Below are 16,253 nucleotides of genomic sequence, written 5' to 3'. Positions count from 1 at the left end.
GCCCCATTTCGTCCTCCAAGTTTACCGTGAAGTCAGTAAGTTTCTCCGACTCGTCCGCTTGAAATATCATTTCCGACACCGGTATCCCACCCAAATCTTCCTCGGTGAAGACCGAACCAAAGAATTCATTCAATCTCTCTGTTACGTCTTTGTCTTCCTTGATCGCCCCTTTTACCCCTTGGTCATCCAGCGGCCCAACCGATTCTTTTGCTGGCTTCCTGTTTTTAATATACCAAAAAAATTTTTTACTATGTTTTTTTGCCTCTAATGCTATCTTTTTTTCATAATCCCTCTTGGCCTTCTTTATCTGCGCCTTGCATTTGCTTTGACACTCCTTATGCTGCTTCTTGTTATTTTCAGACGGTTCCTTCTTCCATTTTCTGAAGGCATTTCTTTTAGCCCTAATAGCTTCCTTCACCTCACTTTTTAACCAGGTCGGCCGTCTTTTGGAGTTCCGTCTTTCTTTTCTAATTTGTGGAATATGTTTGGCCTGGGCCTCCAGGATGGTTTGAACAGCGTCCATGCCTGTTGTACAGTTTTTACCTTCTCAGTTGTCCCCCTACGTTTTTTTTCCCACCGTTCTTCTCATTTTATCATAGTCTCCTTTTTTAAAGTTAAATGCTAACGTATTTGACTTCCTGTGTATAGTTACTTCAAGGTCGATATTAAAACTGATCATATTATGATCACTGTTATCAAGCGGCCCCAGTACCATAACGTCCCTCACCAGATCATGCGCTCCATTAAGGACCAAGTCTAGAATTTTTCCTTCTCTAGTCAGCTCCTGCACCAGCTGCTCCATAAAGCTGTCCTTGATTTCATCAAGGAATTGTACCTCTCTAGCGTGTCCCGATGTTAAATTTACCCAGTCTATATTTGGATAATTGAAGTCACCCATTATTATCGCATTGCCCATTTTGTTTGAGTCTCTGATTTCTTTTATAATTTCTGCGTCTACCTGCTCATCCTGGTGAGGCGGACGGTAGTACACTCCTATCACCATCCTTTTCCCTTTTATACATGGAATTTAAACCCACGATTCAAAGGTGTGATTTGTGTCCTGCTGAATTTGTAATCTATCTGAGTCAAGGCTCTCGTTAATATACAATGCTACCCCTCCACCAGTCCGGTCCACTCTATCACTACGATATACTTTGTAGCCTGGTATGACAGTGTTCCACTGGTTATCCTCCTTCCACCAGGTCTCAGTAATGCCTATTATATCCAATTTTTCATTTAGTGCAATATATTCCAACTCTCCCATCTTATTTCTTAGACTCCTAGCATTTACATATAGACATTTCGGAGTATGATTGTTGTTCCTATTTGCATGATGCTTAGTACTGGACACTACTGATTTGCCATCTTTTGTCTGATCTTTAGTTGTATTTAAGGGCACCTGGCCTACCATGGTCTGTTGTGCAGAAACTCTATCTTCCCTGTTTGTGAGGTATCTTTGCAAGATACCTTATCCCGAACCATGCGCTTTTGAGCGACTGTCGGCCTTCCCCCCATTTCTTGTTTAAAAGCTGCTTTATCTCCTTTTTAAATGCCGACGCCAGCAGCCTGGTCCCACCCTGGTTAAGGTGGAGCCCATCCTTTAGGAATAGGCTCCCCCCTTCCCCAGAATGTTGCCCAGTTCCTAACAAATCTAAAACCCTCCTCCCTGCACCATTGTCTCATCCACGCATTGAGACTCGGGAGCTCTGCCTGTCTCTTGGGCCCTGCGCGTGGAACAGGTAGCATTTCAGAAAATGCTACCCTAGAGGATCTGGATTTGAGCTTTCTACGTAAGAGCCTAAATTTGGCTTCCAGAACCTCTCTCCCACATTTTCCTACGTCATTGGTACCCACATGTAGCAAGACAGCAGACTCCTCCCCAGCACTATCTAGAATCCTATCTAGGTGATACGTGAGGTCCGCCACCTTCGCACCAGGCAGGCAAGTCACCAGGCAATCCTCATGTCCACCAGCCACCCAGCTATCTATATGCCTAATGATCGAATCACCAACTACAACAGCTGTCCTAACCTTTCCCTCCCGGGCAGCACTTGGAGACATATCCTCGGTGCGAGAGGATAGTGCATCCCCTGATTTCTTTCTCTTGGTAAAGGGCAACTAAAACAGACATAATCTTATGAGAATCAATCAGGTGCTCAACATTCAGAGTTTCAATCTATTTATTCATTTACTTATTTTTATATTTCAAATTAAACATGAATTAGATTGAAATCTGGAAGCATTTAACATTTTCTTCCTGTACCTAGATCAAAACAAAAAGATGGCATGTAGAAACTTGCTCCTTTTGTTTTATGGATTGCAGTGGTATATTATAAAACTGCACTTGATATTTTTTTATTACTATTACTTAAAAGACTGATACTGAATAATAAGTCACAAAGATAAAAGGAGAGTTTAAGAAAAAAGTACAAAAAGTGAATGGTGTCAGCTATTATGTATCCTACTTTAAAATCGAGAAAACTGTTCCCCAGGGTAGGCTTCTACAACTAGGATTCTGCTCTACTAGCAGCCAAGATTCAGCTCCATTGGCCATGATTCACTCCAATGGTAGAACCCTCAAAGGAGGGGAGACTACTACCCCCGAAAGTGTCCAGGAAGCTGCGAAACTAGTTCCCTGAACTCGGAGAACAGATACCCTATGGATTTTCGCTGATTAGGAAGATTCTGCTCTATTCAAATGAAGATTCCGCTCAATTCAACTAACCTCCACAGGATATTTTTAATATACAATTAAAAATTTAGAATGAAGATTCTGCTCAATTCAACTGAAGATTCTACTCGATTCAAACAACCAAAATACATTTAAGAATTTAGATACGCCCGAGTCACCTTGTACACAATCTCAACCAATGCCTTAGGCGTCCCTTTATCGTCACAGCGATCATCTGTACAGGTAACCCCTATGTGGGCAATAATGCCGAATCCGCAGGCCACTCCGAAAATGGAATGGAAGTCTGCTTCTAGTAATTGAGATACCGTCATCCATTGAAGGGTCACCTTCGATGGATGTAAGCCCCAGGCATCGGTATCGAACCCAATGATTATAGCGTGACACTGGTAGAAAATAATAAAAAAGGAGGGAAAAGAAAGAATAAAAGTATGACATAATCCTAGGAAGAACCCCTGAAACCTACTTCAGAGGTAGCAAGAAAGAATAATAAAAAAAGAAATAAAACACATGTAAGCTCTTCGGGGAAGGTACAACCATAAAAAAGTCATTTGTTGGAACACATTAGCCAGAACCAAAAATGCCAAAGACATCACTTGTCATGCAGCAATGGAAAATAGAATTTTCCATCCACCAATCCAGTGAAAGGAAACACCGATTTCAACAAAAGGCAAGAAAATGTAGGCATTATAACATGTGTAGTCCGGAGCTATACCCCTAGAATAAATGAAATAAAGTTAGATACATAATAAATGCTTTTAGGGCGGGTACCGGATAGGTTGGAAGTAGCATCTAAACAGGAAAATATAAGAGAAGCATATAATTCAATAAATTGTGAAACAGGACACTAGAATCGTGGTGCAAATATGACAAGTTAATACCCATAAATATGACAAATTAATACCCATACACTCAGAAAAGGAATATAGTAAATAAAATAAACCCGAATGCTATGGCAGGAAGCTTTTGTGGCTAAACAGGTGAAAGGGAAAAAAACAAATTAAAACATGTGATTCTTACACCAAGAACTTCCAATGATACGGCATAAAACATACATACTAGTCAGTGACTGAAATGACTTGTCTAAATGATAACAAACAGAACAGCTGCAGCATTAGAAGGAAAGAGAAGGTGGGTTGGGTTATAAAGAACCAACAGGAAATAACTGAAGAAGTGAAGCAACGCTGTATTCTCATGACACACAGCCATCATCTTTTCAACCGGAAAGGCAAAACTCATTTTATATACATATCTATTAAGGTAAAAGCAAAGAAATGTTTCTATATAGTACAGAATACTTCCACTATCATATAAGTAATATAAGGGGTTATCTAGCTCTTAATGTAACAATAAACCATTGTAATTTCAAGTAACTTTCTGTGTTGGATCCGTAAAAACAGAAAACTTATTATAAAGACTTACACAATTTAATTCTTTATGGAACCATATCATTTAAAAGTGATTGTCATTCTCAGGACGTGGAAATATTCATTAAGAAACATTATAACATAAGTCATTACTGCAAGTGTTAAAAATAAGCCAGTCCAAGTTGTATGCACTCGGAGGACGAAAACCACAATGCAAGCGAGGAAGTGCAGTATTTCCTGCAGATAACGTTATAATATAGTCAGGCTCACCAATTATTAAAATTATTAAAAAGCATCCTTAAAATGAGGACAATTTATAATTCTGACAATCTATAATACTGTTCAAAACCAGGATTCAAAAATCCATGTTTCCCGAAGATAAGCAGGCTTGTAGTATTATTTAAAGTCAGACCATTAACTAACACGATAGTACGGTGCTGGGGCTGTAACTTATATTTCTTTTAAACAAGTACACCATTAAAACAGAGCACAAGAAACCAGAACTATATGAATATCGGAGATCCAAAGCATACGAGAATCTTATCTAGAGGGTGAATAAGATCCTATCTAATGCAGCATAATACAAACAGTAAAATAGATAGTGCAAGCAATAGAAGCTGATGGGCGGGGACAGCATAGCCCCCTAGCTTATAACGGGAGCAGGATATAATCTATATAGCGTCTAAACAGCAAACTGTAAAGATATGTTTCCTAATTATGTCACAATAAAGCCCCATTTCAAACTACAAATTCAGGAAAACCTCAGCAATTATATATGAAATTATACACCGCTTGGGAGAAAGAACATCGGCTGGCATTGTCAACAACAGGAAACCTTAAAATAAAAGTGAATTCAGATTACACCAGCTAGAAATGAAAAAAAAAAATGATTTGATGGAAAAGCAGAGCGAACCAATGAACAAACGACTTAGTATGTTCCCCATATCAGAGGAAGAAAAGCCGTACAACAAAATAGGAATATCAAGTAAATCATACAAAGAAGCTAGAGAACCGGCAACTGAATTATCAAAAGATAAGTGATTTAAAATAATATGTACCAATACACAAGAATATCATCATGCATGCTGAGAAAATGTGCCATAAAACAAGGTTAAACTTGCAGAAAACTGAAGATATGATTGAACTGAAAACTATGCCGCACACCATTAATTTATAGACCTTGAACATAGTCTTGCAATCTTAACTAAAAATGAAAATCCAAGTTTTTTTTCACCGCAGAGGTAATCAGTAGTTTAAAGTCTACCTTGAATCCTGAAAAGTTACGGGCAAGCAGTTCTACAGGAAATAAGTGCATATTAATCATGCCGTGCAGAAACAATGCCGTAAGCTAGATTCCGGAGTCAAAAAAACATACAAAGTCATGTTATCATGAAACTACATAACCGGTTATCACGTCAATTATCCCCTCACAGCTAAACAAATGCAGCATATGGTTGTCCTAATCCAAAAACGGACACACATAATTACTGTTAAAAATATCAATTCTAAATATAATAACAATAATCTACGGAGGGCCACACATTTAAATGTTACTACTTTTGATATGAGGGGCAATCGGAAGGAGGAAAATAAATAATTTATGTAAGAGGAGAGCATCAGAGAGGAGGGCAGGGAAGAAAATAAAAAGGTGCAAGAGTCGGTAGAGCATCAGAGAGGAGGGCCGTGAGGTGTATCCCAAGTATGGGGCGTCAAAGTGAGAGCCCAAAGCATATCCAAGACATAAATAAGGAAAATAAATGACAAATCTGAAGCATTATTAATTAAAAATATAACATTGTCCCAAAACAATTTGTAAATTAAAAGGGTGTGATAACAGCTACTAGGACAAGTACAAATTTAAAATTACAACTGAAAATAGTAGCCAAAAGACCTTTTGCAAGGAGAAAGTATAGGTGGAAGTGAGATAAATTTAAAAGTCTTACAGCCGAGGCTGTGGCAAAGTTACTTAGAGAAGCAGTAACCACGGGAGCTTAACGCAGATAACTGTCAGGATTAGTGCAGGACTTTTGGGACTTTTAGCAAAGACAAAATACAAAAGTAGAAGGCTTAGAGCATAGTAGCAGTTTCATATATAGTGAGTATGGCAGAAAGGTGCCGAAAGTGGCAGAGATGGGGTCTATGCAGCGAAAATTAAACCCGGAAGCATCTAAAGTGGCTGCGGGGAACAGAGACAGAATACAGACCGGGACTTCTCAAGTGGAGAGTTATAATATCATGAAAGTTTCAGACGGGAGTTTCCAATGCAGACGGGCATGGAAATAAGTGTGGTTTATCAAGCCTAAAGCTGTATAACAGGAAGGAAGGGGGGGTTCTGTGGGCTGTCAGTTTTGAAAAGTAGTTTAGAAAACACACAGAATGATTGTAGGATTTCAGGGAACTGCAGTGAATAGGAGCGCAGACAAAAGTAGGAACACTAGATCTACAGGTAGGGATGGAGGGAAACATAACAGGGATCAACTTCAACATACACCGAATAGTCTAAAAAGAACAATCGTTAGACAGACTCACAAAAGAACAAGAACAGAAAAACAAATGTGCCAGCTCAGGGCAGAAGGAGAAAGCGATAAGAGAACAGAGGAAGAAGGCAGAAAAACAGAGGAGTACCAGAGGAAGGGGTTAGAAAAGGAGCGGACTGAATACCAGTTCCCAGTACCCCTCAAATGGGCACTTTTCACCAGGGTATATGCCAGTCCAGTGAAATTAAAGCAGAAGAATAGGGTTAGTAGACATTCATAAGATACATAACGGTAACTACACAAAATAGGCAAGTGGAAGCAGAAGTGAAAAGGTGGGGGCTGTCAGTTTTGAGTTGTCAGTTTTGAAGAACAGAGAAACAGGCATAGTGTTTCAAGGAATTTTAGTGGTGCAAACCAGGGTAAAACCACCGGGTCAAAAATGACAATGACAAATGGTCTGCATAGATGCAGACAAAGAACAGATGACAAAACCAAGTACGGAGAAAGGAGCGGAGAAAGCATAGAGTGCACTGCAGGAGATGCGAAGGTTATAGAGTTCACTGACAGTAATAGAAAAAGTATAACGGAAGAGCAAGTGGCGAGGAGATAACCACAGGAAAAAGTGAAATCATAGAGAGTAGGAGCAAAAAACTTAAATAATGGACATGAAGGAACAGAAAGTAGATTCTGGGTAAGACGGAACAGAACTGTGTCTGGATCAGACTCAACCCAAGATCTTCAGACATATAAGTACAGAGAAGACATAACAGAGAGAAAGCACTGCATCCCACGAATACAGGTGTATTGAGGGAAAGACAAAAAGTTAAGAACAGAAAGGAGGCAGCGAAGGAACCGCACCAGGAAAAAGGACAGAGGAAGTCAGAAGGACAAGTAGGGGAGCTCATAGGTAGAGACAATAGATGTGAGAATAAAGGAAAACCGAGAATAGAATGGGAAGGGAACAGAAATGCATCTGAAGCAGGCAGAACATCTGTAGTGAGCCAGAAAGCATACAGAGAACGAAGGGGTATAAAAGAGGAGAGAAGAGAACAGAAAAGAGAAAAAGAGAACGCGCAACCTCTAAGGATCGTTGAGCCAGAATGCTCGCATCAAGACCAATCCAAAGAATTGAGCGTGATATAAACGGTCAGCAAACTCCAAATCGCAGTCGCCTGGATTCGTTGTCATGCACCAATCACACAGCAAGCACACTCTTGCGCACATCACGCAAATCAAAAAGAAAGATGGACAGAATAGAAGAAAGAAAAGAGGGTAAGAAAGAACAGAACAGAATATTGAAAGACAGAAACGAAAGTTTGAACGCAAATATTCATCCCCACTGCGTTCAAAAATTAGGGAAAGAAGGACAGTATTGGGGGGCTATTGTGTTAAATCAGCAATCCGGGGTCACCAATGTTTAGAATTTAGGGGTCCCAAGCCCCCCCAAGAAGGCTAGAGTGACCTCAATCTGACTCCATCTCTAAATAACACTAGTACTGGGGTAATGAGGGGGTTGTGAAGTTCTAAGAGAAATTGCCACTGAGAGAGACGTTAGGTCTCAAATCCCCGCATTAGTCCGCCTCTCAGCACTGGCAAGGAATAGATACCAGCCTTATGACAAACTGGATTTAGGCTACAGGTTATATAATGCAGCGAATGATAGCCAGATGTAGCAAAAGCATTTGTACTTACAGCCTTTCATCATTAAGTGAAGCCCACAAACCATCGTTTAGAATGGAGAGTTTATTTGCATATCAGATTTTAATCAGGTACATTCATCAGACAAATTCTGGATTCAGCTGACCGGAGCTCTGCTGCTTTCGAGGCGTTGAAGAAAAGTTCTCTCTAGGGCTTGCATGCACCCTGCTTTTATACAATTTGGTCACTATACAAGTCTATGGAGAGCTCTAATATTGCTTCATCCATGAGTCATGCCCTCCGGCCAGGTGCTCTTCCGTTTTAGTATTGCAACTTGTTGTGCAACTTCCCTTTTTCTAAACACTTCCTTAGATACGAACATCCAAACATCAAAACATGAACAAACAACTTTTTTATGAAGATATCTATATTTGGATATATTAATTTCATATTATTTTGTGATCTGGGTTAGGATTTTAGCCATCAATTCCTTGATCTTGGCTTTTGCACTGCTTTTGAATGTCACACCAAATTCTAATGAGGCCTAGTCAGTGCCTTTTAACAGTTTAAGCTGTTTAAGGTATGTAAATTGACCCACCACTATTCCAGTGGATAGATCTTAGGGTAGAACACATATTAACTTGCAGGAAAAGCAAGTCGTTGCTCAGCCAGTCATAGATCTTCAAATCTAGCTGGTATTTTTACAGCCTGTGTCCTAAAATCTGGCCTTCCACCCTTCCGGTGGGCATCCAGTGAGGGCCTCTTGCTGTAGTATAATTATACAATGTACATAGAGAATGTATAATAATTTAATAACTTTTCATAGGTAGAGTAATAATTTATTATAAATCGTAATCAGTGTGCCATTTGGAGGAGTTGGTTATACGGACACTCTAGCACTGTAATATTCATAAGTACATAAGTAATGCCACACTGGGAAAAGACCAAGGGTCCATCGAGCCCAGCGTCCTATCCACTACAGCGGCCAATCCAGGCCAAGGGCACCTGGCAAGCTTCCCAAACGTACAAACATTCTATACATGTTATTCCTGGAATTGTGGATTTTTCTCAAGTCCGTTTAGTAGCGGTTTATGGACTTGTCCTTTAGGAAACCGTCTAACCCCTTTTAAAACTCTGCCAAGCTAACCGCATTCACCACGTTCTCTGGCAACAAATTCCAGAGTTTACGCATTGAGTGAAGAAACATTTTCTCCGATTTGTTTTAAATTTACTACACTGTAGTTTCATCGCATGCCCCCTAGTCCTAGTATTTTTGGAAAGCGTGAACAGACGCTTCACATCCACCTGTTCCACTCCACTCATTATTTTATATACCTCTATCATGTCTCCCCTCAGACGTCTCTTCTCCAAGCTGAAAAGCCCTAGCCTCCTTAGTCTTTCTTCATAGGGAAGTCGTCCCATCCCCGCTATCATTGTAGTTGCCCTTCGCTGCACCTTTTCCAGTTCCACTATATCTTTCTTGAGATGCGGCGACCAGAATTGAACACAATACTCAAGGTGCAGTCGCACCATGGAGCGATATAACGGCATTATTTATTTATTTATTTATTGCATTTGTATCCCACATTATCCCACCTCTTTGCAGGCTCAATGTGGCTTACAATATATCATGGGTAGTGGAAATGAGAGGAGAATTGACATTTAGTGTTACAGAAGTGTTTTGGGTTGCATAATGGAAATCATGATAGTGATATAAAATAAGGCATTCTTAACGTTACTAGATATGTTTTCCATACCTTTCCACACCTGTTTTCCATACCTTTCCTAATAATACCCAACATTCTATTCGCTTTCCGAGCCGCAGCAGCACACTGAGCAGAAGGTTTCAGTGTATTATCGACGACAACACCAGATCCCTTTCTTGGTCCGTAACTCCTAACGTGGAACCTTGCATGACATAGCTATAATTCGGGTTCTTTTTTCCCACATGCATCACCTTGCACTTGCTCACATTAAACGTCATCTGCCATCTAGCTGCCCAGTCACCTAGTCTTGTAAGGTCCTTCTGTAATTTTTCACAATCCTGTCGCGAGTTAACGACTTTGAATAACTTTGTGTCATCAGCAAATTTAATTACCTCGCTAGTTACTCCCATCTCTAAATCATTTATAAATATATTAAAAAGCAGCGGTCCTAGCACAGACCCCTGAGGAACCCCACTAACTACCCTTCTCCATTGTGAATACTGCTCATTTAACCCCACTCTCTGTTTCCTATCCTTCAACCAGTTTTTAATCCACAATAGGACTTTTCCTCCTATCCCATGACCCTCCAATTTCCTCTGTAGCCTTTCATGAGGTACCTTGTCAAACACCTTTTGAAAATCCAGATACACTATATCAACCGGCTCCCCTTTGTCCACATGTTTGTTTACTCCTTCAAAGAACTGAAGTAAATTGGTCAGGCAAGATTTCCCCCACACAAAAGCCATGCTGACTCGGTCTCAGTAATCCATATCCTTGGATGTGCTCTGTAATTTTGTTTTTAATAATAGCTTCTACCATTTTCCCTGGCACCAACGTCAGACTCACCGGTCTATAATTTCCCGGATCTCCCCTGGAACCTTTTTTTTAAATGGGTGTTACATTGGCCACCCTCCAATCTTCTGGTACCACGCTGGATTTTAAGGATAAATTGCATATCACTAGCAGTAGCTCCGCAAGCTCATTTTTCAGTTCTATCAGTACTCTAGGATGAATACCATCCGGTCCAGGAGATTTGCTACTCTTCAGTTTGCTGAACTGCCCCATTTCGTCCTCCAAGTTTACCGTGAAGTCAGTAAGTTTCTCCGACTCGTCCGCTTGAAATATCATTTCCGACAACCGGTATCCCACCCAAATCTTCCTCGGTGAAGACCGAACCAAAGAATTCATTCAATCTCTCTGTTACGTCTTTGTCTTCCTTGATCGCCCCTTTTACACCCTTGGTCATCCAGCGGCCCAACCGATTCTTTTGCTGGCTTCCTGTTTTAATATACCAAAAAAATTTTTACTATGTTTTTTTGCCTCTAATGCTATCTTTTTTTCATAATCCCTCTTGGCCTTCTTTATCTGCGCCTTGCATTTGCTTTGACACTCCTTATGCTGCTTCTTGTTATTTTCAGACGGTTCCTTCTTCCATTTTCTGAAGGCATTTCTTTTAGCCCTAATAGCTTCCTTCACCTCACTTTTTAACCAGGTCGGCCGTCTTTTGGAGTTCCGTCTTTCTTTTCTAATTTGTGGAATATGTTTGGCCTGGGCCTCCAGGATGGTTTGAACAGCGTCCATGCCTGTTGTACAGTTTTTACCTTCTCAGTTGTCCCCCTACGTTTTTTTTCCCACCGTTCTTCTCATTTTATCATAGTCTCCTTTTTTAAAGTTAAATGCTAACGTATTTGACTTCCTGTGTATAGTTACTTCAAGGTCGATATTAAAACTGATCATATTATGATCACTGTTATCAAGCGGCCCCAGTACCATAACGTCCCTCACCAGATCATGCGCTCCATTAAGGACCAAGTCTAGAATTTTTCCTTCTCTAGTCAGCTCCTGCACCAGCTGCTCCATAAAGCTGTCCTTGATTTCATCAAGGAATTGTACCTCTCTAGCGTGTCCCGATGTTAAATTTACCCAGTCTATATTTGGATAATTGAAGTCACCCATTATTATCGCATTGCCCATTTTGTTTGAGTCTCTGATTTCTTTTATAATTTCTGCGTCTACCTGCTCATCCTGGTGAGGCGGACGGTAGTACACTCCTATCACCATCCTTTTCCCTTTTATACATGGAATTTAAACCCACGATTCAAAGGTGTGATTTGTGTCCTGCTGAATTTGTAATCTATCTGAGTCAAGGCTCTCGTTAATATACAATGCTACCCCTCCACCAGTCCGGTCCACTCTAATCACTACGATATACTTTGTAGCCTGGTATGACAGTGTTCCACTGGTTATCCTCCTTCCACCAGGTCTCAGTAATGCCTATTATATCCAATTTTTCATTTAGTGCAATATATTCCAACTCTCCCATCTTATTTCTTAGACTCCTAGCATTTACATATAGACATTTCGGAGTATGATTGTTGTTCCTATTTGCATGATGCTTAGTACTGGACACTACTGATTTGCCATCTTTTGTCTGATCTTTAGTTGTATTTAAGGGCACCTGGCCTACCATGGTCTGTTGTGCAGAAACTCTATCTTCCCTGTTTGTGAGGTATCTTTGCAAGATACCTTATCCCGAACCATGCGCTTTTGAGCGACTGTCGGCCTTCCCCCCATTTCTTGTTTAAAAGCTGCTTTATCTCCTTTTTAAATGCCGACGCCAGCAGCCTGGTCCCACCCTGGTTAAGGTGGAGCCCATCCTTTAGGAATAGGCTCCCCCCTTCCCCAGAATGTTGCCCAGTTCCTAACAAATCTAAAACCCTCCTCCCTGCACCATTGTCTCATCCACGCATTGAGACTCGGGAGCTCTGCCTGTCTCTTGGGCCCTGCGCGTGGAACAGGTAGCATTTCAGAAAATGCTACCCTAGAGGATCTGGATTTGAGCTTTCTACGTAAGAGCCTAAATTTGGCTTCCAGAACCTCTCTCCCACATTTTCCTACGTCATTGGTACCCACATGTAGCAAGACAGCAGACTCCTCCCCAGCGCTATCTAGAATCCTATCTAGGTGATACGTGAGGTCCGCCACCTTCGCACCAGGCAGGCAAGTCACCAGGCAATCCTCATGTCCACCAGCCACCCAGCTATCTATATGCCTAATGATCGAATCACCAACTACAACAGCTGTCCTAACCTTTCCCTCCCGGGCAGCACTTGGAGACATATCCTCGGTGCGAGAGGATAGTGCATCCCCTGATTTCTTTCTCTTGGTAAAGGGCAACTAAAACAGACATAATCTTATGAGAATCAATCAGGTGCTCAACATTCAGAGTTTCAATCTATTTATTCATTTACTTATTTTATATTTCAAATTAAACATGAATTAGATTGAAATCTGGAAGCATTTAACATTTTCTTCCTGTACCTAGATCAAAACAAAAAGATGGCATGTAGAAACTTGCTCCTTTTGTTTTATGGATTGCAGTGGTATATTATAAAAATGCACTTGATATTTTTTTATTACTATTACTTAAAAGACTGATACTGAATAATAAGGGCAGAGCTAACTTAAAGGAGAAGTTCAAAATCAGTCTAAATGTGCCAACACTGTCCAGTTCAGACACTATTAGCTGCCAAGTTCATACAAAGTTAATTATATTCAGTGGACAATAAATCTGTTGGCTCAGGCTGCTTGCTATGTGAATATTCCATCACTGTTTCATTATTGCTACCAAGTACTACATATTATGGGTATTTGCTTTAAACTTTGTACATCTGCTGTCTGGAATTTTGGAAGATGGAAATAAGAAAATAAAAATTAAATTTTGGATGTCCTCTGTAGAAGTTGTTTACTTTTGCAATGTGATGGATGCTTGTTCTGGTGTGTGCATGTGATAATCTTTGATTAACTGCCTATACTTATAGCTACGATTTCTGAATATGTGGAATCATTAAAGGACAGACTTTTAAATGCCCAGTTGCGTATATATGCTAATCTCAGCTTTGCTAAATGATTCAGACATATCCATCTATTTGCTCCCATGATATAACTGAATTATATTATTCTGTCTCACTATATTTTCAAATGTAAGCCACATTGAACTTGACTTTGCTTGGGATGTGTGATATAAATGCAAAAGAAAAAAATCCTTTATCCTCCACCTTTTAAGACACTGCCTATCTAGCTAGATGGTGCTAGAACAAGGAAAACAAGTTTGGTCCTGTGAAGACTAACTCAAAATAACCGGTTCCTTAGCTGGGCCCTAGTATTACCATATTGAAAATGTGATCATACCATGCCTCTGTGGTTATGTTCCACTAATAAGACCTTTCAAGTTAGGATGATGAAATATTTTGACACCTACTTGACAGAGTTTAACAAGGATTTGAATTTAACACATTTTAAACCATAAAATTCTACCTCCTGATTACCCCCCCCCCCCAACCTTACCTTCAAGGTTGTCATTGAAATATGTTTAATGTTTTCACACATATATCTTTTAATATTGTCATCTTTAGCTCATACCTGCTTGAAGAAGGTGGTTTTGCCTTTGAAAGCTTGTCAAAATATGTATTAATTTAATCCAATAATCACCTTATTTTCCTTGTGCTTTAGTTCCAGCTTTATTTAAATCTGAGAATTGCCACTACACCTTCTGCTTGTAAAGGTCTTATATGCAAGTTTCTGGGTGATTTACTCTGTTGCTGCCTTTAGCTTGTCTTTTGGTTCTGATCCCGTCTGCCTGCCCTGACCTGTGTATGTTTTCTGACAGTGTTACTGGTTGTTGGAACTTGGTACTGCCCTGGTAGACCTTACCACGTTCTGGAGTAGTCCTCCTGTGCATTCTCATCCAATGACTACCTGGTGACTGGAATTCAGTGTCTCAGTGGGGAACACCTCTGGCTTGTGCTTGAAGTTCTGACAGCCTATGAGTACTGGTGGGCTCAAACTGAAGGGAAATGGAACTGTTATAGGTGAATGCACATGTCCTAGGCTCAGGATCCCTACGTTCCACATGGTGCTAAACTTGGTTGCAACATCTGCATTTTAATTCTGTTAAAAGGTGGTAAGCAAGCACCATGAATGCAGAATGAATAGATCTATGGCAGAAAGCCAGATAGATCTGAGAAACAATAGTGAGCTTTTCAAGGTAGTGTAGATGTGCAAAATCTGCAGCGGAGATGTGTCCATGGTCTTCCAAATCTTCTTATGGAGAAGGGAACAGTGTGGATCAATTGACATTTCTCAAGATGCATAATCAAGCAAAGACATGTTAGTCAGGAACTATATTAGTTTTGTTTTTTGTTTTACTTTTAATTAGTTTAAAACCCAGTGGACCTGGAGTATGGACTGTCTCGAGACTTGTGAACACCAGTACGCTATTGAGGTAAGGGTTGGTGATGGAAGGAAAATGGAATGAATTCAGGCTTTGTATGGGACACCAAGACACAGCAATTCACTTTTAAAATTGTAGGCTTACACTGGAGAAAGTTTCTCTTTAACACCATGGATAGGTGTTACACAGCCTGTGTCAGAGTGGAAATAATGGCTTTTGCAATATCCCTACTGAGTATAAACTATTAAAATGGGGGTGAAAACAGTGACCTTCGGTGATGGAATCAAGTTAGATAGCACCTTCACTGTTAGTTGTTTCAGCAAGTAAAAACATGGGCACCGATGATCAGAAGCAAATGCAGGCGCTAGAGGCCAACAGCGCCATATTAGCACCTGTGTTTGCTACCACCCCATGATCAAAGTCCCCAATTGAATGAAACAATGTGCTTGTGGGCTCTGACCCACTCCCTTATATGGTACTGAAGCCACACCCAGTGCATTCCAGGATGCACTGGGCAGGGCTGGGCACCACCATTTTCAAGGCAGCACTGAAGAGAGGTGGAAGTGTACTATTCCCTCCTCCACCGCTAAGGTACAGGGGTGTGTGTGTGTGGGGGGGGGGGGGGGGGGGGAATGGGGCCGCTAGACCACCAGGTGTGGGGGAGTTGAGATTGTGCCCCAAACAAGGCTTTTTTTTTTATTGGGTGCAAGGGGGGATGGAGATCCACTGGGCTCCAGTCCCCATGTTGCTGGCTTGGGGTATGGGGGGGCACTAGGCCACCAGGGCCTTTCAGTTTTAGGGGGGTCTGGAGGTCCCACAGACCTCCAGCCCCTTTGTTTGACAGGTCCAGGCTTTTGACAGCCCGGACCTGTCAAACAACTGAGGGAGAATTGTGCCTGAGTGAAATTTAACTTATGATCAGAGATAGTAGCATGCTTAAATTTGCATGCTAGTGGCAGTAAAGCCCCACACTGTTCCAGAGCTACTTTTAGAGTGGTTTGGAAGAGTGAGGTGCTTTTGATCATCCGTCCCATGGTTACTGAGGTCAGGGACTGAAAGCATATGTGCCAAGGTTAGAAATGTATTACAAGGGAAATGGAACTTGATATACTGCCTTTCTGATGTTTTTTGCAACTACATTCA

The sequence above is a fragment of the Microcaecilia unicolor genome, chromosome 7, assembly GCF_901765095.1.
Source record: "Microcaecilia unicolor chromosome 7, aMicUni1.1, whole genome shotgun sequence".
Lineage (NCBI taxonomy): Eukaryota > Metazoa > Chordata > Amphibia > Gymnophiona > Siphonopidae > Microcaecilia > Microcaecilia unicolor.
The sequence above is the reverse complement of the archived record's forward strand: the minus strand, read 5'-3'. Positions refer to the sequence as shown.